The sequence below is a fragment of the Heterodontus francisci genome, chromosome 36 (genome assembly GCF_036365525.1).
Source record: "Heterodontus francisci isolate sHetFra1 chromosome 36, sHetFra1.hap1, whole genome shotgun sequence".
Taxonomy (NCBI): domain Eukaryota; kingdom Metazoa; phylum Chordata; class Chondrichthyes; order Heterodontiformes; family Heterodontidae; genus Heterodontus; species Heterodontus francisci.
The window spans coordinates 9,449,564-9,473,359 of record NC_090406.1 but is presented as its reverse complement, the minus strand read 5'-3'; the positions used below and the strand labels follow the sequence as shown (position 1 = coordinate 9,473,359).

Below are 23,796 nucleotides of genomic sequence, written 5' to 3'. Positions count from 1 at the left end.
ACAGGGCTGTCCTCTCTCCCCTGTCTTGTTTGTTTGCTGTATCGAACATTTTGCTGAGTCCATTAGGAAGGATGCGGGCATAAGAGGGGTGACAATCCCAGGTAGTGGAGGCACTCAGGTTAAAACCTCCCTGTACATGGATGACGTCGCCGTCTTCTGCTCGGACCCGCTGTCTGTGCGCAGACTGATGAGCATCTGCGGCCAGTTCGAACTGGCCTCGGGAGCCAAAGTTAACGACGGCAAGAGCGAGGCCATGTTCTTTGGGAACTGGGCTGACCGATCCTTTATTCCCCTTCACTGTCCGATCAGACTACCTGAAGGTGCTGGGGATATGGCTCGGGAGGGCTGGGGTGTGCACCAAAACCTGGGAGGAGCGAGTAGCCAAGGTACGACACAAGCTGAGCATGTGGGATCAGCGATCTCTCTCCATTATGGGTAAGAACCTGGCTATGTTGCTGTACGTGCCGCAGGTCTGGCCCATACCTCACTCCTGCGCTGTGGCGGTCATCCGAGCCATTTTCAGCTTCATCTGGGGATCCAAAATGGACCGGGTCCAGAGGGACACGATGTCAAACCTCTGGATAAGGGCGGGAAAAATGTACCCAACACTGCCCTCATCCTGATGACGACTACCTTCGTGTGCGGCTGCATCAAGCTGTGTGTAGACCTCCAGTATGCAAACTCCAAGTGTCACTACGTGCTGAGGTTCTATCTGTCCCCGGTGTTGCGAAGGATGGGCCTGGTCACATTGCCGCGGAATGCTCCATCCGGTTGGACTGTGCTGTACCACCTATCCTTCGTGGAACAGTTTCTGCGAAAAAACACCTTTGACCACAAATCCATCAGGCAGTGGTCTGCACGGAATGTCCTCAAGGCCCTACGGGAAAAGGAGATGGTGGATCCTGTCGGATGGTACCCCGAACAGACTGCCAAAGTCATTTGGCGGAATGCCTCATCACCAGAACTTTCAAACAAGCACCAAGATGTAGCTTGGCTGGTGGTGAGGAGAGCCCTCCCCGTCAGATCCTTCCTGCATGCCTGAAGTCTCACCCCCTCCGCACAATGTCCTCGCGGTGGCTGTGGTGGGGAAGAGACAGTTGCCCACTTCCTTCTAGAATGTGTCTTTGCAAAGCAGGTGTGGAAAGAGATGCAGTGGTTTTTGTCGAGATTCATCCCAAGCAGCTCTGTAACACAGGAGTCTGTGCTCTCCGGGCTGTTCCCAGGGACGCACACCGAGATAAACATCAACTGCTGCTGGAGGACTATCAATTTCGGTGAAAGACGCCCTTTGGTCTGCCCGAAACCTGCTGGTCTTCCAGCGCAAAGAGTTGTCCACGACCGAATGTTGCAGACTGGCACATTCCAAGGTCCAGGACTACGTGCTGAGGGACGCACTAAAGCTTGGGGCAGCCGCAGCAAAGGCTCAATGGGGAAAGACCACTGTGTAAGGTCCCCCCACCAAGGTGAACTGAGGGGCTGGTTCCATGGAAAACCCCTTGAACTGTATCAGGAAAATTTTCGTTTGCTGTAAAATGTATATGGCATGAAAAATGAAATGGAAGGGTTGTGAGGCAACTCACTCCTGCATTGAAGAAAACTGATCTCCTTTGCACTGTTTGTAATTTTTGACTTGGTGCTGTTTTGAACTGTTCTGTCATGTATTTTTTACAGATTTTTATGAATAAAGTATATTTTGGAAATTAAAAACAAGTATCTAGTGTTTCACTGAAGTGCCAATTCTTTAAATGTTGGCAGGCTATTCAGTTGCAGCTTCTGTCGTAGCCCATCCCGATCCTGTCCTTGCTTGATGAGCACTTTTCCACAGATGATACTGGATAACAATCAGCAAAGAGAATCCTGAGACTTTATTTTTCCTCCTGAACCTGATTACACCTGCTTTCCATGTCATGTCCCAGTGCTGTGCTGGCTGAGATTGAACAACTTATATTGCACTGAGATAAGGTAATTAAACCTAGTGTTTGTATGGCATGTAAATTTGATGCATTTACTCATAATTGAAGGAGCTTTTGTCAGACTCCCTATTTAACTCTGAATTACTTGTGCAGCAGCAAATTTGTCGGGTTGTGAGTAGATGGAGTAGAACTGGATTTACTAGATTGAGACCCGCAGTGAGCGGGTTGTCTTATGAGGAAAGATTGGACAGACTGGACTTATTTTCAGTCGAGTTTAGAAGAGTGTGGGGAGACTTGGTTGAAGTATGTAAGATCCTGAACGGTCTAGTTAAGGTGGATGTGGAAAGGATGTTTCCTCTTGTGGGTGAGTCCTGAACTAGGGGGCATTGTTTTAAAATTACAGGTTGCCCTTTTAGGACGGAGATGAGGAGAAATCGTTTCTCCTGAGGGTTGTGCAATTTTGGAAATCTCTACCTCAGAAGGTGATGGAGGCAGGGTCATTGAATATTTTTAAGACAGAGGTAGATAGATTCTTGTTAGGCAAGGGAATCAAAGGTTACTGGGGGTAGATGGGAGTGTGGAATTCGAGACGCAAACAGATCAGTCATATTGAGTGGTGGAGCAGGCTCGAGGGGCTGAATGGCCTACTTCTGCTCCTAATTCGTATGTCCGTAACTGCATTTCATCTGTTTAACCTGCTGTGTTATCCCAATGTCAGGTACCACAAAGAGCAGGTCAAATAATTTTTAAAACTAACTTTAAAAACTGCAGAGGTGCCAGATTTTTATTGTGCTTTCGGTGGTTTAGGTTGCCATGCCTTTAGGGGAATATGTTCCACAAGTTTGCATGCGCGCCTATATCAATAATCAGTCTTTGCCAACTTTTAACATTTCTGTTGAAGAAAGGGTATGAAACAAAAACATTTAGTTCCTGTTTGTCTGATTTATACTGGACCTTTCAGTATTTTTGCATGCAAGGGCTTCATTAGCACAAAGAAGCCTAGATTTTCTGATTGGTTATATTACCACAAGCAATAAACACCAGCATCAAGATTAGAAATCTAGGTCAAATTGTATATTAAAGTTTTAAATAAACCCACAAGTACAATGAGAAGTAAACTTCCAAATTTATCCATTTGTATTTTATCACTGCTACCAGGAGAGGAGTACCACCCCAAAGTGGCCTTTGTCTGCTCCACCAGGGACAATAGTGTTTTCAGAAAATGTAATTTGCCACAAGTGACATATGCTGCCACTTTGTCTCACTGGTTTTCTTAAATCGCAGCTTTTTCATTGTTGACCTGTATAGACTTTCTCCTGTCACTGGGAAGATTTGGAGTCAAATGAAAATTGCAAGTAGTTTTGTCACAGGTTCTGCGGAAAGCCACCCACTATGGGGCACAACAGCAACAATGTGTCGCAAAATTGTTGCTGGAACTGGTTATACCATATAAAATACCATCATATTTTTTTTCTTGTGTATGAAGTTAATTTACATAAAAATTCACTATGAATTTGAAATTAGTACAAGATTTAATTTAAATGTGGTTTTAACAAAAAATCTGCTTCAGTCGCGTTCATGTTCCAATGTATGATGCAACAGTGTGATGAGATGTGGGTCTGTAAACAGTGTTGGGACTTGAGTTTATCATTCTCATTTCCAAATCTTTTACTTCAAGCGGAGAGTAAGATGGAAATAGTGTAGCTTGCAGATTGGAGGAAGAAATGTCTGGAGACATCAAAAATTGCAAGAATGAGAAAGGGAGCCCTTGAAGGAAAAGGTGCATGCAAGAACAGAATGACCGGTATCAGAAAGGTAGGGGGAAACTGAACAGCCAAAGAGAGTGAATGAGTCACTTGAAGGATTTGCTTGAAGTGAAGTTCCTGAAAAACACGTTTTTTTAAAAAAAAAAGTAAAACAAATATGCTAGGTGTAAATAGCACATTTTTATTGCTGTTTCCAAGTTATTGTGCAAAATTTATATTATGGATCAGCATTGTGAAATAAATTTACCTTGGTGTTCAGATTACTTGATTGTGAATGATTACACAGTTCTATTTTTCCTCATTTGTACTATTTTTGGAAATTTGCATAAGGATTTACAAATTAATGATTGGGAGCATAAGTTAATGACTTGTAAAGTGAACTAAGTTTGTTGTAAAGATTGTCATTTGATATATTACTGAAGAATACAGATCCTAAAATGGAGTGGGAGGCTCGGGGGGAGGCCTTCCCAACCTGCTCCCACCTCTGCTGCCATTTTATGTGAGATGGCAAGAAACGGCCCACCTGCCCTTGGCCAATCAAGGCCCTTAAGTGGCCAGTTAACAGCCACTTAAGGGCCTCCGCCCGCTGCCATGGGGATTTTACCATTGGCAGATGGGCAGCCCAGGGATGAGAAAAGCCACCTGTGAAAAGTAGGTGGCCTTCTGACGGCCTGGGGGGTGCCCGACGGAGGGCCTCCCCTGATGGCCCAACCACCCCCATGCCCAAATAGCCCCCCCGCCACCACAATCAACCACCCCCCTTGCCTTGCCAGGGACTGACCGATCACCCTCTGTCCTCTGTCAACTTGATCTTGAAGCTGGGTTGTAGTACCAGCAGTGGCCACTGCTCCTGGTGGTGCTGCTGGAACTAAGAGTTGCCAGCCTGCTGATTTGCAGCTCCATTAGGCGGGACTTCCTGCCTCAATGAGGTGGAAGTCCCGCCTAAGACCAATTAAGGGCCTGGGGACCGTAAAATCCGGTCTGGTTGCCCAGGCCCAGTGGAGGTGGGATTGCCACTGACCTTTTCGTCCGACAAGTGCAAAATTCCAGCCAAATACTTTTGTATGCTTTGGCTGGCTGTACACATGTGACCTCTGATGTCGTGATATGTAAATAAAGGCTTTTGGCAAGAGCCATTTTGATGCACCACATGGAACATGGTGCTTGAAGTGAGTAGCTGGGATGTGAGAGCATTTTGATAGCTGTAAACCAGCTGGCAGATGTACAAACATTCCGAGGATAATTAGGTCCCATGGAGTTCCAGCAGGGACAGTTTTTAAAAAAAAAAAAAATCTCCTGTCTTCAACTTTGCACAGAATATCGTCAGCTGGGTAAGACATTACGGCTTAAATTTTTTTCATACCTGCTCCTATGGACATTAAGGGAGATTTAAAGGGAATTAGCAATTCTTCCGGTCTCAATGGCAGAATCATAAGATTGCCACAGTTGAACAAGAAACCCAAACAGATAAGAGTAGCAACTCCTATTGATGGGGAAGGAATGTTACAAGCTATTGAGGAAAAAAGCAAGACTTGTGAAATTTTGGAGGCATTGAAGTCCCACTTTGAACTCTCTACTAATGTCATTTATTTGAATGCTGTGTGTTTAACTCTAGAGCTCAGGAAACGAGGGATTAATTGATCAATATGTGACTGTACTGAGATGTCTAGCTGAGTATTGAAAGTTTGAGCAACTGAAGGATGATCTCATCAGAGATGGGATTGTCTTGGGAACAAGAGATCCTGCTGTAAGAGGACAACTGCTGAGAGAAGTGAAGCTTGCTCTCAAGAAAACTATTGACGTGCAGATGTGGTGGCTAATCGACAGCTGAAGAGTATTGTCTAGAGAACCGACGAGACTGCGCACTATGCTGAGAGGCGGTCCAAGTCTTCCAAGCACAAGTCAATGATGAAAAGGAAGGACAATTTTCAGAAGGGCCAGCAGAAAGATTAAGACTTGAGTACTGAATATAAATACTGTGGTGGGCACAGCAAGAAGGAAGAGGAAGCATGTCCAGAGTGTGGAAAGCAGTATTCCAATTGCAAGAAGCTGAGCCACTTTGCACCCAAGTGTTTTGCTAAAAAGAAAAGCAACCCTGGAGAGATGTTGGACACTGATTCTGACTGATCACTCGACACCCTAAAGCATGTTGGTACTGTCAAGTCTCTCGGTAGAAAGTGGTTTGTGGCTGTTGGACTGATGACTGCAGAAGGAGAGCATCACACTGGGAGGTGTCAGATACTGGTTCTTTGCGCAACATTATGAGCTTTGCAGACTTGTGTGAAATTGCTCAATATGGTGACCTGAATATGAAACCATCAAAGGTAAAGTTGAAATAAAAAGAAGAAATGCTGGAAACACTTAGCAGGTCTGGCAGCATCTGTGGAGAGAGAGAAGCAGAGTTAACGTTTTGGGTCAGTGACCCCCCCTTCGGAACTGGCAAATATTAGAAATGTCAAAGGGTATAAGCAAGTAAAGCGGGGGTGGGGCAAGAGATGACCAAGGAGAAGTTGTAGATTGGATAAGGCCACAGAATAGCTGACCAGAAGTTCATGGAGCAAAGGCAAACAATATGTTAATGGTGTGTTGAAAGACAAAGCATTAGTGCAGATAGGGTGTTAACGGACTAAAAAGTGAACAGCAAGTACAAACATGAAAAAAAAAGTGGGTAAGCAAACTGAACAAACTAAGAAGAAATAAAATAAACATTCAAAAAAAAAGTAAATGTAAAAAAAAAAGAAAAATAACTAAAAATGAAAGTAAAATGGAGGGCCTGTCATGCTCTGAAAAGGTAAAGTTGAGGTTGTATGATGAAACGATGCTCCCCACAAGAGGACAAACCTGATCTTTAGTTGCTGCTTTCAGCAGAAGGGAGATGAGCAGGGTAAGATTTTGTGGAGGGTGGGTATTGGTGGCTGAGAAATTACCATTGGGGACAAGTTTACTACATTGGGGCTATGACTGAAAGGAAATGGGATTAATACAATCTATTTAGAATAGATAGGTGCTTGATGGCCAGCACAGACAAGATGGGCTGAAGGGCCTGTTTCTGTGCTGTATGACTGACTGTATGGTGACAGTCCAGTGCAACTGGAAGAAGGAAGAACATTAAGCAAACTCCCCTCATCTCAGCTGAAACAAGTCAAAAGCTTGAACTGGTAACCCTCCACATACCAGAGAAATCTATTCCCAAGCATACAGCTGCTGCGACTAAAAAAGGAATGGTAGAAGTTGAGATAGTTGTGCCAAAGAAAGCTGGAAAAGGAAAGAAAGAGGAGCAGAAGCATAGGACTGAAAATGATGCATTCTTTTCGCTATTTGCAAATTTAAACTCTGAAAAGAACTCTCGAGGAACTAAAAGCTCTGAATATGGTTGTCTTCAAAAAGAAATTTCAGTCAAAGATGTCAGAGTTGGATCTAGTAGGAAATTTGGTTGCATAGACTTTGAAACTGAAGAACTGGAAAAGGCATTGGAATTCGATGGAAACAAAGTGCTGGGACTTGCAGTCAAACTTGGCAAAGAACACAGTCAGGAAAGCAATGCAGATAGCAAAAGAGAAAGGGTCTGCAGGATGTTGTATGTCAAAAATTTCCTGTTCAGGATAACTCAGGATGGCCTCAGATTTTTGAGGATGCTATTGACATTAGAATTCCTGCTGCTTATGATGGTTCAGGTACTCGGGGCATTGCATATATTGATTTTGAAATGAAGTAGCTGCAGGTACAGCATTGGAACAAAAGAAAGGCACTGAAGTTGAGGGCAGAGCCATCGTTTATTTCACTGGCAATAGGAGTATGTTAAATGTAAAGGGTCGACAAATGCAACCAGATTCTGATGCACACTTTGTAAATAATTTTGCATATTCTGCAACAGAGGAAACCCTTAGGAGTCACTTTGTTTTCAAAAATACTCTTGACAACGCAGCGGCCTGCTGACATCATCAGAGCGCTCAAAGCTTTGCAAATGTGCAGACGGTCTCCTGTGTTCAGAAGCTATGCATGCGCAGCCTACACCTTGTGTTGCCAGGACTCGCCTGTACAGAAGAACGCTAACTGGCACATGCGCAGGAAAACACTCAGCCCCTTGGCCATTTAGTCCAGGCTGCTTGGTCCTCACTCTTCCCCTGCCAACCCCCCAACGATACGGCCGCTCGCTGCCCACCCCCTCCTGCTCTCTGGCTGCTCGCTTCCCACCCCCCTCCAGCTCTTCGGCCTCTTGCTCCCTACTTGCCCCCCCCACCCCCTCCCCATATCCGACCTGACGCTATTTCGAGGCCATGGGCCGCTTCCCACTTGCTGTGCCTGAAGAAGCAAAGCAGGCTGCAAGGGGTGACGGGGCGAAGTAGGAGCGAGTGGCCGTGAGGAGGGAAGCAGCCGCGGCCTAGAGCTAGTGTCTGGGGGGATGGGGGGAGGGGTTGAAGCGGGCAGCGAGTGGCTGGAGAGCGCGAATGGGGGGTGCGGGGGTGGGGGGTGCGGAGAAAATGAGCAGTGGGAGAGCGGGATGGCATTGAAATCTCAGAAATATGCAGGGTGTGCAGCACTGTCTGAGGTGCTGTCCGTCTGATGAGACTTTAAACAGTGCAATGTTCTCTGAGTATCAAACATGTCCATTGTGTGCTGCCATGGGTTGAACATCGCAGACAGTGACGTCGCAGTCGATGAGGCTGCATTTGTGCATGTGCTAGTGCAGTGCCACCTAGTGGTTGTGTTGTCAGCAAACCCAGCCTTTTGAAAAAGCATCTTTAATCAAAGTACCAGAAAAGAATGGCAGACCAAAAGGATTTGTATTTCACAGAATCACAGAATTGTTACAGGCCATAAGGAGGCCATTTGGCCCATCGTGTCTGCACCAGCTCTCCTATGAGCAATTCACCTAGTGCCACTCCCCCGCCTTCTCCCCATAACCCTGAACATTATTCCTTTTCATATAACTAATTCCCTTTTGAATGCCTCGATTGAACCTGCCTCCACCAGACACTCTCAGGCACTGCATTCCAGACCTTAACCACACGCTGCATGAAAAAGTTCCAATTACCTTCAGTCGCTCTCTCGCTCTCTCATATCCCTGGAACTCTCGTGAATCTTTTCTGCACCTTCTCTAATGCCTTCACATCCTTCCTAAAGTGCGACACTCAGAACTGGATGCAGTACTCCAGCTGAGGCCGAACTAGTGTCTGATACAAGTTTAACATAGTCTCCTTGCTTTTGTCCTCTATGCCCCTGTAATAAAGCCCAGGATGCTGTATGCTTTATTAACCGTGCTCTCAACCTGTTCTGCCACCTTCAATGACTTATGCACATATACACCCAGTCCCTCTGCTCCTTCACACTCTTTACAATTGTACCCTTTTATTTTATATTGTCTCTCCATGTGCTGTAATCTGCAGGGCTACGTACCAAACGCTGGAAGGTGGGATTAGAATGGGTGGATTGTTTTTTGCCAGCACATACATGATGGGCTAAGTGGCCTCTTTCTGTGCCTCGAGTTTTCCACGATTCTATGTTCTTCCTATCAAAATGTTATGGTTCACATTTCTCCACATTGAACTTCATCTGTCACCTGTCTGCCCATTCCACCAACTTGTCTATGCCCTTTTGAAGTTCTACACTATCCTCACCATTCAAAATGCTTCCAATTTTCATTTCATATCTGCAAACTTTGAAATTTTGCCCTGTACATCTAGGTCATTAATATTAAACAGGAAAAGCAAGGGTTCCAACACTGACCCCTGGGGAACTCCACACCAGCCCGAAAAAGATCAATTAACCGCTACTCTTTGTTTCCTGTCACTCAGCCAATTCTATCTCCATGTTGCTACTGTCCCATTTATTCTATGAGCTGTAGTTTTGCTCATGTCTGTTGCGTGGCACTGTATCAGACTCCTTTCTGGAAGTCTATGTACACCACATCAACTGCATTGCCCTGATCAACCCCCTCCTCCCTCTTCAAAAAACTTGTTAAATTTGAATTTATTGAGGATGCTAAAGAAGCTCTTGAGAATCACAGCAATATAGAAATTGAAGGGAGAACTGAGTTTGGATTTCGGTAACCAAGGGTACAGAAGTGGTGATGGTCCCAGCAAAACATTGTTTGCGCATGGCCTCTCTGACACGACTGAAGAAACTCTAAAAGAAGCCTTTGAAGGAGTTGAGAGTGATAGAATTGGAGATAGTGTGGTAGGAAGGTCAAAAGGTTTTGTGTTTGTAGATTTCCCATCAGAAGAAGATGCAAAATTAGAGAAGGAAATGATGCTAGACCGAAGGGTGAAAGCCAGCAAGGTGGTAGAGGCTTTGGAACAGGATGGGGTGGAGTTGGAGGATTCAGAGGTGGATAGATGACTCCTCAAGGAAAAAATTATCTAATTTGATTAAAAAGGCTGATAAGGCTACTTTACCTCTGTGGTCAGACAGAGCCTGTGTTGATTTGTCTCAGAGTTGAACATTCTCAGAGTTCTGCATGAACTGGCTAGCTATGTAATTTGGAGTGTGATGGGAGCTCCCGAAGGTTCTGAATGGACTTACAATTAAAGGCAGAAATTTGTTGATGCACCTTTGTGGGATTTGTCAAATTTATTTATGTTCTGTTTTAGCAATGTGTAATGTTGCGACCGAGATGGGAGGAGTGCACTGTTTTCTCTAGTTCCACTTCTCCACAGGTCACAACATATATTTAAATGTTTACCCAATTACCGATTATGGCCAATTATATACTCTATTATTATTTCAGAATAAAATCCACCAAGCAGGTATCTTTAATAAACATCAAAAGTATTCATTTATTATAAAACAAGTCTTGGTCAATAAAAATGCAAAGCTTTAACACAGAATTGTAAATTTGACAGTAAATATATTGTCATTCAGGCCCGCACCTGCCAAGCATGAGGCATATTAATTTTGCCACATGGATATTAAATTTCAAACTGAAGAAAGGACTTTTTAAAAAAAAAAATTGCCAGATCTTGGCCCTGCATATTAACAGACAGTGTTTGGAAAGGACAAAAGACCATTCCCTGTCACATTCAACCCACAATAGACTTCTGATCACCAGACGTTGAAGATGGGGGAGCTTGTATTCCAGGTTGACCGCTAAGATGGCCGAATACACAACTGAACGTGGTCGAACCAGCTAATTACGTGACTAACATGCTGGGCAACCTGAGTATTTTGAATTTATACAAACAGTTTGGGCAGAAAGCATAATGCTCCTGGACTGAGAAGACCTAGCTGGCTCACATCAGTCTCTCCTGTCTGCCTGCTCCCATCCCTTTCTCAAAGAACTCCAAATCTACTGAAGACACATGAACCCCAAGTGAGAAAAGTCTCCTACAGCGAACAAGGTTTAAGAAGAATACTGGGCCCCAACGAAAAGCAAGATCTACCGACAATAAAGGACACTACAATGAGCTCAAAGAACCGTAACACAAAAAACCTCCTCAGATATTGCCTCAAAACTTTCCACTTTATTTCTTCTGTTTGCTTTCTGTCTCTGTCTACATGTGTGTATCACATGTGCATACAAGCGTGGGCACGTCGTGTATCTGTAGGCGTTAACCAAATTAGAGTTTGTTTAATAAAATTTCAACTTTTCTTTAAACCTAAACCAGTTTGTGCTGGTTTCTTTGCCTTATAATTGCAAAGCGGTGAACAAGGATTCACCAAAGGGGAGCTAAAAAAAAAAGTGTTTAAAAATAAAACTCTGTTACAGTAAGACCAGGTGAGGGCTGAGACCCCGAGACACCTTTCTCACCTGGTTGTAAGTATATATGTGTACAGGTTTAAGGAAAAATAAAGATGCTTTGGCCAAAGTACTTGTTAATTCTTGAAGAAATGTAATGTTCCACATGTTCAAAAAAAGGTGCAAGGACAAGACCAGCAATTACAGGCCAGTCAGTTTAATCTTGGTGGCAGGCGGAGGCCCTTAATTGGGTGTTAATTACCCAGTTAAGGGCCTCAGTTGGCAGGCGGGGGGAAGGTCATTGGCCTTCCTGCCCCGGGCTTAATTTTGGCGGAGGCAGGAAGGTGGTGGAGTGCTCCCTGCTAGCATCCCACCTGATTATATGCTCTCCCTGCCTCCAAACCCACCGTAGAGTACAAGAACAAGTAAGTTATGATGAGCCTGTATATAACACTGGTTTGGCCTCAGCTGGAGTATTGTGTCCAATTCTGGGCACCAAAACTTTGGAAGGATTTTAAGGAATTAGAGAGGGTGCAGAGACAATTCACGAGAATGGTTCTAGGTTATGTGGGCAGGTTGGAGAAGCTGGGTCTATTCTCTTTGGAGAAGAGAAGGTCACAAGGCGATTTGATAGAATTACTTAAAATCATGAGGGGGTCTGGACAGTGTAGATGGGGAGAAACTTTTCCCATTGGCCAAAGGATCCAGGACCAGAGGACGCTGATGTAAGGTTATTGGCAAAACAACCAGAGGTGAATTGAAAAACTTTTTTATGCAGCGAGTGGTTAGAATCTGAAATTCTCTGCCTGAGTGTGTGGTGGAGGCATTTTTGATTGAGGCCTTCAAGGGAGAATTGGGCAATTATTTGAAGAGAGAAAAATTGCAGGGCTACAGGGAAAAGTCCAGGGAATGGCACTAGGTCAGTTGCTCTTGCAGAGAGCTGGCACAGGCATGACTGGCCGAATGGTCGCATTCTATGATTCACTTCTGTGACTACTGACCTTTTATGCATCTTGGTTGCATCGGTTGCAGAAGCATCCTGATACCTTATGTAAGTTGTCATTCTTCATCCATGTAGAATATTACAGTTGAGCTAAAAACTGCTCTCATCCAAATTTTCAAGCAGTACTCACTAGATAATCCAGCACAAAATCCCACTGAATTGAAGCTATTGAAACCCCCAAATCAAGCCCTGGCTAAGATTAGCTAACTCATTACTGACAGGGAATCAAACCTAGGACATTCTCTTATTGCGCACCTTCACTCATCCCATCAATGAAGCTGGTTGCGCCCTACCTCTGCAATATCGTGAAGGATATATTTGAGAGAATATAGGGCTGATGAATATTGCAGAGTTAAAGTGGGGCAATTCTGTAGATGGACTATTGGGTGAGGTCAAGGGGTTTCAGTTTGATTCATTGGAGAATGGGGAACCAGTGTAGATGGGACCGATGTCTGACCATAACCCCATCTGCCTTACTGCATCTTTCTCCACCCCTCAAAAGCCTCCTCAAACCCAGTCTTCATCTATTGCTCTTTATCTTTCTCTCATCATTGTTTCTGATGTCTAGTTATTTTTGCCTCTGTGGAGTACTGTTCAATGTTCTAAATCTTTTATAAAAGTGCTGTATAAGTGCAAGTTGTTTGAACAGTGAAGATTGCTTTATCTGTACAATAATATCGATCAATTATGCAATGGCTACATGGTGCTGCCACCATGGACAAGTATTCCCTGCTAACCCTATCCAGTGATCTGCATGTGCTGCAATAGTTCTTTGCAAAAGTACACCATTTGCAGCTGTTGCTGAGAAATTCTGCAGAACATTATACATTTTTGAAGAATTTCAGTCTTGGAAGATGATGGGGAGGGTCTGTTTCCATACACTACATAAGTTACTACAGTAACACTATATACAATACCTGTCTAAAATTTCCAGTAAACTGCTTAACTCCTTTCAAACAATGCAGCATTCTTCACATTCCTGAAGTGTTGGTTACTGTGAATAATTGTTATCTAGACTGTGAGTTCAAAGGGCAGCAACAATTGAACATTAATTTACCGTATTTGACATTTGTATAGAATTCTCTGCCTCTCCCCACTCTTTCAGTGTTATGTTGCATGTATATTACATATAGTCCTTTACACAGAAAAGCAAACTAAATAACATTCAAATCCAGATGAAGTATTTCAAATTTGTTATATGGGTGTCTAAGGGCAAAGTATGGCTTAATGAAACTGGATATTGTTACGACTGAGGTGGGAGGAGTGCACTGTTTAATCTGGTCCCACTTCTCCACAGGTCACAACATATATTTAAATTGTCCCACATTCCGATACGATCAATCATATACTCTATATGTCCCAGAATAAAACGCACCAACCAGATTTCTTTTATAATCTGATAATTTTTTTTTATTAACCAAGTCTTAACCAGTAATGAAGTGAAGCATAGACAGATTGAAATAAAGAAGTTCACTTTTTACCTTAGCCCCACGCACACATACATACGCGCATACGCGGTTAATGAGAAAAATAAAAGGGATTTTTGTTTAAAGCTCTGTTACAAAACAAAACAGACATAAAAACCACTTGGGCGGAATACTTGCTCATTCTTGGGGGGGGGAAAAGAGAAGATGTGGAAAAATGTCCTTTTTTAGTTTGGCCTCCCAAATAACGTATAGATGGCTGTTATTGGGATCTTCCTAGAACAGTTCTTTCCAGGTGATGTTGAAGATTAGTTTGGGTAGGCTTTCCAAGAAATGCAGCTATAGAGGCTTCAGATAGGCCTTACAGCAGAAATGCAGCAACAGGGGTTTCAGTTCCCTCACAATCGATACGCAGTGTTTCTTCAAATACAGGAGGAAAGAGGAGACTGACACACTGGATATGCAGGGTTTCCTTCCGAGAGAGAGATGAGCTGGGTTTTTCCTTGGCAGGCAAAATCAACTGTCTTTTGTAACAATTCAAAGTGAAACCAAAAACATTCCAGAAGTCAAGTCTGCTGATCTCTATAAATCTTGACCTGTCACTTCTTTATAAACATCTCCCCAGCCAAAACACCAAGCTTCCTGCTGGTATTTTATCTGAAAATAGGTGCCTTCCAGTAAGGGCTTGTTTATAAGCCAAGTCCAGGAAACTTTCTGGTGACCTCTTTTTTAAAAATAAAACAAAGTTCTTCATCTCTTCAAGTTTCCAGATGGACCAATGTCCATAATTCAACTATAAGTCCTTAATGTACTTTACAAAAAATAGAAGCACTCTTGTAACAATATGGTAAATGCTTTGTTATCTAGCACTTTACCAACTGGAAAACTCTATTATCCAGAATTTCCAAAATCTTATGAGGCTTGTCCCTCTGTCGAATTTTCCTGAGTGCAGCCTATTGTTGTCGGCGTTACTGTGCTGTAGTTGGTGATGCTGCCGATAGTCATCTTAGTGGTGCTGCTGGCAGTCCATCTTCTTGTGTCGCTGTGCTTATGCAATATTGCAATTTATCTCTCCATCATCTTCTACATCTAGTGCTTTGGTATAATTTATACATTAAGTTTACTGTTAAGAATTCTGTGCATCTTTGCTGCCTCAAGTTTCTGTATTGTACATCATCTTGTTCTTTGCATGTAATCCTTTCTCTTAAAATTGAAACTATTACATTGTATTGCCTTGGTAGTATGACTCTCAATTAATAGGAGTTTTTGATTACCTGGCACTTCTCTGATCTGGTGCATACTGGATAACAAAGCTTTTATTATACAGTTTCCAACAGTCAATGCATAAGACAAATATCTTTTCATTCTCTTCCCCCACACCTCACTTCCAATCTTCAGCTCCAGCAGATGTAAAGAGCTGCTTTAATGTCTGATTCAGTGCCGTGCTTAAATAAAAATGTTAGCTTTCTGTAATGAGCTGATTTGCAGCATGAATTATTTTTATAATGGCTTCAGGCAAGACTATTAGACTTGTGTCCTAATGTGAAAAATTTCTCAAGTTTCATTAAATGCTTTATTTTACCTCAATTTTCCTTGAGGTGCTAACTCATGCAGGCTACAATTATACACATGCCAGCTACCTTTCGGTACCTTGCCAAGTGTTTATTCTTTGAGACTAAATTTTGTGTGTTGGCATGCTGTATGATGGAGGGCATTACAACCGTAGATAGCAGTCAGCATTGAGAACCCCAGCTGTCTTTAATTTCCCTGTCTCTAGCCTGGGGGCTGAGGCCAGTTGTTCCCAACTGCTGTTTTGGATGAATGACCAATGATCAAACCCAGGACTTAATGGCCTGTGTCATAGTACTACTATATGCTGGATAATGCCTGAACTTGGGCAGCTCTTGCAGGGGAGGCATCTAAACTGTAGGTTCTGACATCTGAATGCCACATTTTGTTGCTGTCTTATACAATCCCAAATAAGTAACATTAAAAATTAGTTGCAGTATATTAAAAATGCTATTGACATCTAATTTCACATCAGTTTAAGGCCAGAATTTTACGTACCCCCCCAAAGAGCAGGAAGGTTAGGGGTTGGGTAAGAGCATAAAATAGAGCGGGAGGCTCGGAAGGGCCCTTCCCAACCCGCCTCTGCTGCCATTTTATGCATGGCGATGGCTAAAATCCGCCCACCCGCCCCAGGCCAATCAAGGCTCTTAAGTGGCCACTTAAGGGCCTCCGCCCGCCATCACGTGGCTGGTCAGGCGGCCAGGCCCAAGAAAAGCCGCCTGTTAAAAGCAGGCGGCTCTCTGATGACCTGGGGGGGCCCTCATGATCGGGAACCTTGTGCCCGATGGAGGGCAGCCCCAACCACCCTCAACACCCATCATGCCTCCCTTCCCCCGAATTGACCACCCTTTCCTTGCCGGGGCCCAACCTATCACCCCGGCGAGGCAACAAAAACTTGCCTGCATTCCGGTGTTCCCCGACCACTTCCTCGCGAAGCTGGGCTGCAGCCCCGGCAGTGGCTGTCGCTCCTAGTGGCGCTGCTGGCCCGCTGATTGGCTGGCAACTCTGTTAGGCGGGACTTCCTGCCTCAAGCAGGTGAAAATCAAGCCTCAGAACAGTTAAAGGCCGGAGACCCGCAAAATGTGGGCCGGATCCCCAGACCAGGTGGAAGTGGGTTCGCCACCAGCTTTTCAGGCAGTGGCTGGCTCCCGTCCACCAAGGGTAAAATCCCGGCCTAATTGTCTGGAAGTTCCGGAATGTACTGTACACCACAAGATTTAATCTTAAAAATGCAGCTGTTAGTATAATTCTATTTGCGCTCCTGCTTCTTGCATTATATTTAAGGGAATAAAAGATCCCATGTCTTGGTATCCACTTTATGCTTCGTTCATTTATTTGCTACAGTCCTCATCCATTTTGCACAGCTGTGCAAAAGATGAATCTGATGTCAGCCCCAGGCTAGGGTTGCAATGAAAGTAATGCCCAATTATGTCTTTAAAGGATCTTTGCTACTAAAATATTAATCCAGTTGCTGGTAAATATTACACCCACATCCGTGTTCTTCAGATCTAGAATTTTACTGTTTTGATATTTCAAACTAATAAACCTGAAAATCAAGTGGTATCTTCCTGAGAGTTCTTAATTAGCCTATAAAACATTACAGTGCTGATAGTCCTATGCGCTTAATTCAGCCAGTGCACCCATGTCTGCACAGTGTATAGCACAAGTTCAGTCTCTTGAAGTGAATTCAACTGCTCTTATTTCATGCTTCTCTATGTACCCTGCATAATAAAGAAAATGTACAATAGTATTAAAATACAATACAATTGTCTTGTGTGCAATTGAAAATCATTTAATGTTTTTCAAAAATAATTTAGTTCTCCCACCTCCACGCCATGATGTCTTTGGTTGAATGCTGCCTCAAAGAAACATCATTTTGAACTGCACATATGCATTCGCTTGTATGTCTGCTGATTGGAGCTGACTTTTGTAACAATGGACTAGGTTTTCATAATTTACCCATTCTTTGCTTCTCTGCCCCCTCCCTACCTTTTGAGATCTGTTCCATTTCTATTCAGCAAAGTATCTAGTTGAAGATGAATGAAACTGCCATTCAAACCTGGGACCCCAGCATGGCAGTCTCCGCATTTCACTGACCTCCGGTTTTTATTTCTCTTTTGCTTTTCCTTTGAATTTCAAATTGAGAGTAAGGACTGCTGTTGGTATGTGGGGATGGGCAATCAATGCAGCCCAGTCAATGTCACCCACGTATAGTGAACAAATATATTTTGAAAATGTTCCGAGATGCAAACAAACAGCCCAAGTGAAACACTAACTAAACCATCATGGTGAAGAATTGCATGCACACATGTGCATTTTGGCATTCCATGATGCAGTACAGTAGAGGACGAGTTTGAAAAGGGTAGTAAATAACTTTTGAACTGAAGGATTAAAAACAAGTCTGCAAGGCTCAATTTAGGTCGGACTGGTATATTTGCATCTGGCTCAGATTGTGGCAGAACAGGTGAACATTGGCAAAGTAAATTCGGTGTTGATTTAGCCTAATTTTTTTTTCTCTTCCCCCTTTCCTGAGCGACTGATTCTTCTGGAATTTTGTTCCACTAATTCTGCTCGCTGATAAATATGCCACATTTCCTCTTTTTCCATGTTTGAGTTTACTTGGCAGACTCTTTGACTGTGGGAGCATTTTAGCTAAACTTGATCCTGTCCTGACTCAGCATCCACATGCTTGGAGTTTTGAGGAGGGGTCTCTGGGAATCAGTCAGGAGCAAAAATACTAGTTGATTTATAGCTCCCCAACTGCTGTTTAAGATCAGTTAGCTCCTTGTGAATATTCAGTTCCAGAAAATATCCCTGCTTTCTGGACCTCGTAATAACTGAGGCCTTTTGAATAATTGTGTCACATTCTGTCAATTATTCAGAAATGACCATATTTTCGTTGCTACATTAGCTACCCTCTGTTTTGCTGTTTGTATCTGCACACTATTTTACTCTTTAGCAGTTGAAAGTGAATTACTGATGAGATACGTTGACCTCCAAATGCAATTGGTGCTTCTATATAATGTAAGTGGTGATCAAAATGTGTTTGTGAAAAGGCTGCTATTCCTTTGACATATTAAGGCAAAAGGTGGCTAAACCTCTGGCCTCCTTGGACCCCTTGTTTGCGTACTATAGAACCCCTTGGGTCATACATGAGCTGCAATATGAAACTCTGAATTTGAGGAATTCAGAACATAAAACATGAAATATCATACTAATTGGAAATAAAATGGGAAAAAAAATTCAGTGAGCATTTAATAACTGCATTGTTTCCTTACTGGAAGAACTCAGCCATTTATGATTTCTTCCTAGTGTGCATACTTGTATAACAATGTATAAATATTAATCTTTACATTTCATTTTGGAAAATAATCTTGAACAATCCGTAGATGCTAACTGTATGAGTTTGGAACAGACCACTCATTTCTTGGACCCCATATGCTCTGCTCATTGCTGTTGAAAATGGTTCTCTACACAGGTACTGTCCTCTCCATTTTCAAAACCTCACTCATAATACCCCTCTGCAAAAAGAAACTTGCTCTTTGCTGCTCAGTTCTTGCGAACTGCTGACCTATCGCCGCCGCCTTTGCTTTTCAGCATCCTTAACCAAGTTTGTCACTTCTCAAATCATGATCATCTTTGCCACAATTCTTGAATTTCTTTCTCTGCCACTGCACCGAAATGAAACTAATCAAAGTCACAAGTATCATCTCATTATGGTGCTTTATTTCTCTAACCACAACATCCTCCTCCAGTGCCTCACCTCTGTTGTCCAGCTTAGAAAGACTACATTCACTTGATTACACTTTTGTCTCTATAGTTGTAGCTATTTTCAGCAATAATTTCTCTTCCTAACCCTGCAATATTATTTTGGGATCCATCGAGGATTGATTCTTAGCCCCCTCCTGTTTTTCATCTATTTGCCACCTCTTGGCAACATCATCTGCAGAAATGGCATCGGCTTCCACATATATGCTGAATGCATGCAGCTTTGCCCCACCACTGCCTCTGCCTGTCAGACATCCAGTTTAGTCCAAGACACAATTGTCTGCAGTTAAAAGTTAGGAAGACCAAAGGTATCGTTTTTAGCCCCTGCCACAGACAGTACTGTTGCCACTGATTCCATTCTCCTCCCCATAATGACTCTGGCTCAGCCAGTCTGTTTGCAACTTCTTTGTCTTATTCAACCTTGAGATGACATTATATTCTTTCCATCACAAAGATTGTACTTTTACTTTTGTAATGTCACCTGCCTGTACCTGTACTTTTAGCCTTTTGGTTTCTGAAACTTCCTATTCCAAAGCTCTTCTGACCGGCCTCCCATCCTTCACCCTCCAAAGGTATCCTGTATCATGTTCCTTGGTAAGTACAGCTCACCCGTCGCCAACTGTCCTTGCTGACCTACAACCTTCCACTCCTTCCAATATAAAATCCTTTTTCCTTTTATTTAAATTTCTTCATGCCATTGCTCTTCCTATTTCTAACATCCTGTAGCCCTCTAATGCACCTTTCCATACCTGCTCACCCTCTCTCTTCACCCCACCCCCACCCCCACCGATCTTTAGCTGACTTCTGCCTATTTCCCCCTCGCCCTGCCTTTGGATGCCATACCCCACGCTTGGTAATGCATGCCTCTGCACCTTCCACTCTTCCTTTAAAGTCCTACTTAAAGCTAGGCTCTTTGATCAGATTTTGGGGGTCATTTCTCCTAGTATCTCCTCCTTTGGCTCAGTGACTGTTTATTTCTGATTCTGCCTCTGAGAAGAACCTTGCTGTATAAGCACAGGTTGTTTGCATAGTCTGTGCATGGTCATATGCAGGCACGTATGTGGTCTTGGTGACCGAGGTTATTTATATTTTCCACATCTTGGGAGCCTCCTTTCAGTGAAGGCAGACATAGATGACAAGATACATCATTGCCTCCAATGTGCCAGCTCAGCCAACCGCGGAAGAGAGTATTTGTGGATCAAGATCTCAAACCCGAGGCGAAAATCATGGTTTACCAGGCAGCAGTGATCCCTGCACTCCTATATGTTTTGGAGACTTGGACAACCTACGACAGGCACTTCAAAGCACTGGAGAGATACCATCAGAGCTGCCTCCACAAGATCCTCTAAGTCTGATGGCAAGAAAGGTTGTCCAACAGCAGTGTCCTCTCCCAAGCCAACCTGCCCAACATCGGGATGCTAATCACCCAGAATCAGCTCCGCAGGGCGGGATATGTTGTTCATGTGCCTGACACCAGACTTTCGAAGCAGCTGTTCTACTCAGAACTTGGTCGTGGCGGGAGACTCCCAGGAGGACAGCGGAAATGCTTTAGGGATATCTCAAAGGATCCCTGAAGAGATCAAACATCTCCGTCAACTCATGGGCGTCTCTGGCTCGTGACTATCCTCGATGGAGAAAGCTCATTCAGGAAGGCATTGTGCACCTTGAGGGTCTTTGTCGAGAACATGCAGAGGTGAAGTCAATGCATTGGAGGGAGTGCACAAACCTCCAAACTAATCATCTACCTGATCCTTCCAGCACCACCTGCCTCTCATGTGGCAGAGTCTTCAGATTACACATTGAACTATTATCAACCATCTTAGAACCAATTAAACCAGAGTGGAAGCATGTCATCCTCGATCCCAAGGGACTGCCTGTGAAGTTGTTTGCGAAGTGGTTCCACAAAAAGCGCATTTAGCTCTGGCTGACTTCCCTCTCCAACGCCTTGCCTCTTCAGCACAGGATCAGCCTATCGACCCGAAGCCTCAAGAATTTGTAGTAAAGTAGTAGTCTCCTACCCAGTGTTCCCTTTAAGTTGCTCAGCCACGTGACCATGCAGCAACCTGAGAGTCCCTGCCCCGGCTGTGTATGTCAGTCCCTTTTTAAATTACTGTGTGCGCACAATTGCGCACTTAAAGAAATCGCCCGCACACTCAAAATTAGAGAATGTTGCTCCTACCCTTTTCTTGTGCAGTGCGTCCAGACTTTGGCTGTTGGTAGACATTCAGCTGTTCTTTGCTAGTATACTGGCTTAGCCCTACAGAAGTGCCTGTACTGCTAATGCCGCACCTCTGGTTGCTGCTCTCTCTAAGCTCACTGGATGCGTTTTGTAGCTGGAATCCTGGTCACTATAAGTAACTTTTAGGGTATCTATGGTAAAAGATTACTCCTCAGATTTGTTATAAGCACAGTACTTTTTAAAAAGGGCACAGACGGGCAAAAGGCTAGAAGGGTTGAGAGTGTGGAAGAAAGCTAATAAAAAGGAGAAAGGGAGAGAAGGAGTTTAGCTAGGTGAGTAGAAAAAAGTAAGAGAAAGGGGAGAGGGACTGGGAATGGTGAGGACCATCTGTGAGGATGGAGAGGTAGAAAAGGGAAGAAGGAAGTGCTGAAGAGCAATGAAAGAGGGATCTATATTCAAGAAATATTGAGTTGAATTTTATGGTGATTTGGGTATTTTACTTAACCAAGGGCAACTTTGCAGAACTTTGTCGAAGATAGGTTAGGGAGTCAAATTTAGAGAGGGGACAGGGAGAAAGAGAAATTCAGATAACCAGTATTTAGACTTGCAAAGAATGAATTCAGACACTGAGGGGGTACTTGAAGGTACAGAGACATTGACATACGACGAGAGCAGGATAGGAAGAAAAAAGAGATTCTTGGACAGAAGAGTTCAGACATTGAGGGAGCTGTCAAGATAGATGCACAGGCACTTCAGGTGAGAGTGAGAGAAAGGAGTAAAGAGCTGGAGAACGTTTTAGACACGATTGATAAAAACAGTTACAGAGATGGAACTGTAAATTTGCACAAGGATAAGAGTTGGTTTTGGCTATTTATAGTCAACTTATCACGTGAGTGGAGCTGGCCATTAAAATTTATTTGCAAAATATGAAAAGAATTACTCTTTCCAGATCTTTGAGATATTCCTTCAAGAAGATTAGGTGTGCCCATCCTGTACACTGTTACTGATAACACCGGGCAACCACAGCAGCAAATAAATAACCGCTGAGAATGAGGAAATAATGTCTCTCAGGAAGGATGGAGAGAGATTGAGATGGTTGTTTTCATTTATTTCCATGGCCAACCTGAGAACTGAGTGACTTGCTCCAACACCTCAAGACATTAAAGGTCAAACAGTTAGTATGGGATTGCATTACATGTAAGCCAGACCAGTCTAGGAACATTAGATATCTACATAGAGTCTTAGAGTAATTTATGGCACAGAAGGATGCCATTCAGCTCCTTGAGTCCATGCCAGCTCTCCGGGGGCCTGAAAGTTTATTTCCTTCAAGTGACCATCCAATTTTCTTTCGAAATCATTGATGGTCACCTCCCCTCCGTCCCCCTTGTGGGCAGCGAGTTCCAGGTCATCACCCACTGAGTAATAAAGTTCTTCCTTGCACAGAATCAAGGCGCAAAATACAATACGGGTCATACCAGACTCTCGCCTTTCAAATTGGATACAAGGTAGCTATCATTGATCTGGTGAACTTAGGTCTTGACACCACACTGGTGCTTTTCCCAAACACAATTTTACATAGGGGTGATGATTCCCTTCCCCAAAGGACATTGGATTTTGACAACAATCTAGTAACTTTCATTGTTTGTTTCTGTTTCTGGTGCTAGCACGTAGACCACCAGAATTATTGAAGTGAGTTGCTGTAACTCCATAGTGACATTGTCATAGAAACATGAGTAGGCGATTTAGTCCTTCAGACCTATTCTGGCACTCGGTGAGATTCTGGATGATCTAAGACTTAACTCCACATACCTGCCTTTGCCCTATATCCCTTAGATTTTTGTTAAGCAAAAGGTATTATCAATCTCTGACTTAAAATTAACAGTTGACAGCACAACCTGCCATATGCAGGACAGCTCCAAACTTCAACTACCCTTTCTGTGTAAAAGTGTATCCTGAAAGACCTGGCTCTAATTTTTAACTATTTGTTCTTAGTCCTAGATGCTCTAACCAGCAGAAATAGCTTGAAAATTGCTCTTTATTCTAAATTCAAGGGAATAAACTTTAGTTTGTGTAATCACTCCTTGTAATTTAACCTTTGGAGTGCAGATATCATTCTAATCAGTCTACTGTCATAACCACTACACTGACTACAATCTCCAAGGAGCACAATATTAAATATTAGACAAACACATGGAGTAAGTTGCTTTACTTGGTGATGGTTCTTGGTCAGCTGTGGTCTCATGGAGCTTGCTTGATTGCTTTAGGGAGTTAGAATTTTGTAGAGTTCTTCCCTTCCCTTTTTTTCTTGGTTAGAAAGTAGGTGAATGATGTATGAAGTTGTACATTTGTCTATCTGGATTAGTTGTTCGCTGCGACTCAGCTGCTGGTGTACTTGTCTCTGAGTCAGAAGGTTGTGGGTTCAAGTCCCACTCCAGGACTTTAGTATACAAATGCACTGTGTGAGGTGCTGTCTTTCAGATGAGATGTTAAACTGAGGCC

The 23,796-nt window shown here is 43.3% G+C and overlaps 1 protein-coding gene and 1 pseudogene across 6 annotated transcripts in view; both read left to right on the top strand.

The window, feature by feature from the left end:
* LOC137351573 (guanine nucleotide-binding protein G(I)/G(S)/G(O) subunit gamma-7) overlaps positions 1-23,796 on the top strand; it is a 231,760-nt gene that overhangs the window by 107,852 nt on the left and 100,112 nt on the right. The window contains exon 3 of one of the 6 annotated variants that reach the window (XM_068016130.1): positions 1,756-1,962. The exons of the other annotated variants lie outside the window; for them this stretch is intronic. The gene's annotated coding sequence lies outside the window, so the exon portion shown is untranslated. The remainder of the gene's footprint in view (positions 1-1,755; positions 1,963-23,796) is intronic. 6 annotated transcript variants of the gene reach the window in all.
* Positions 6,901-10,018, top strand: LOC137351434 (nucleolin-like; annotated as a pseudogene).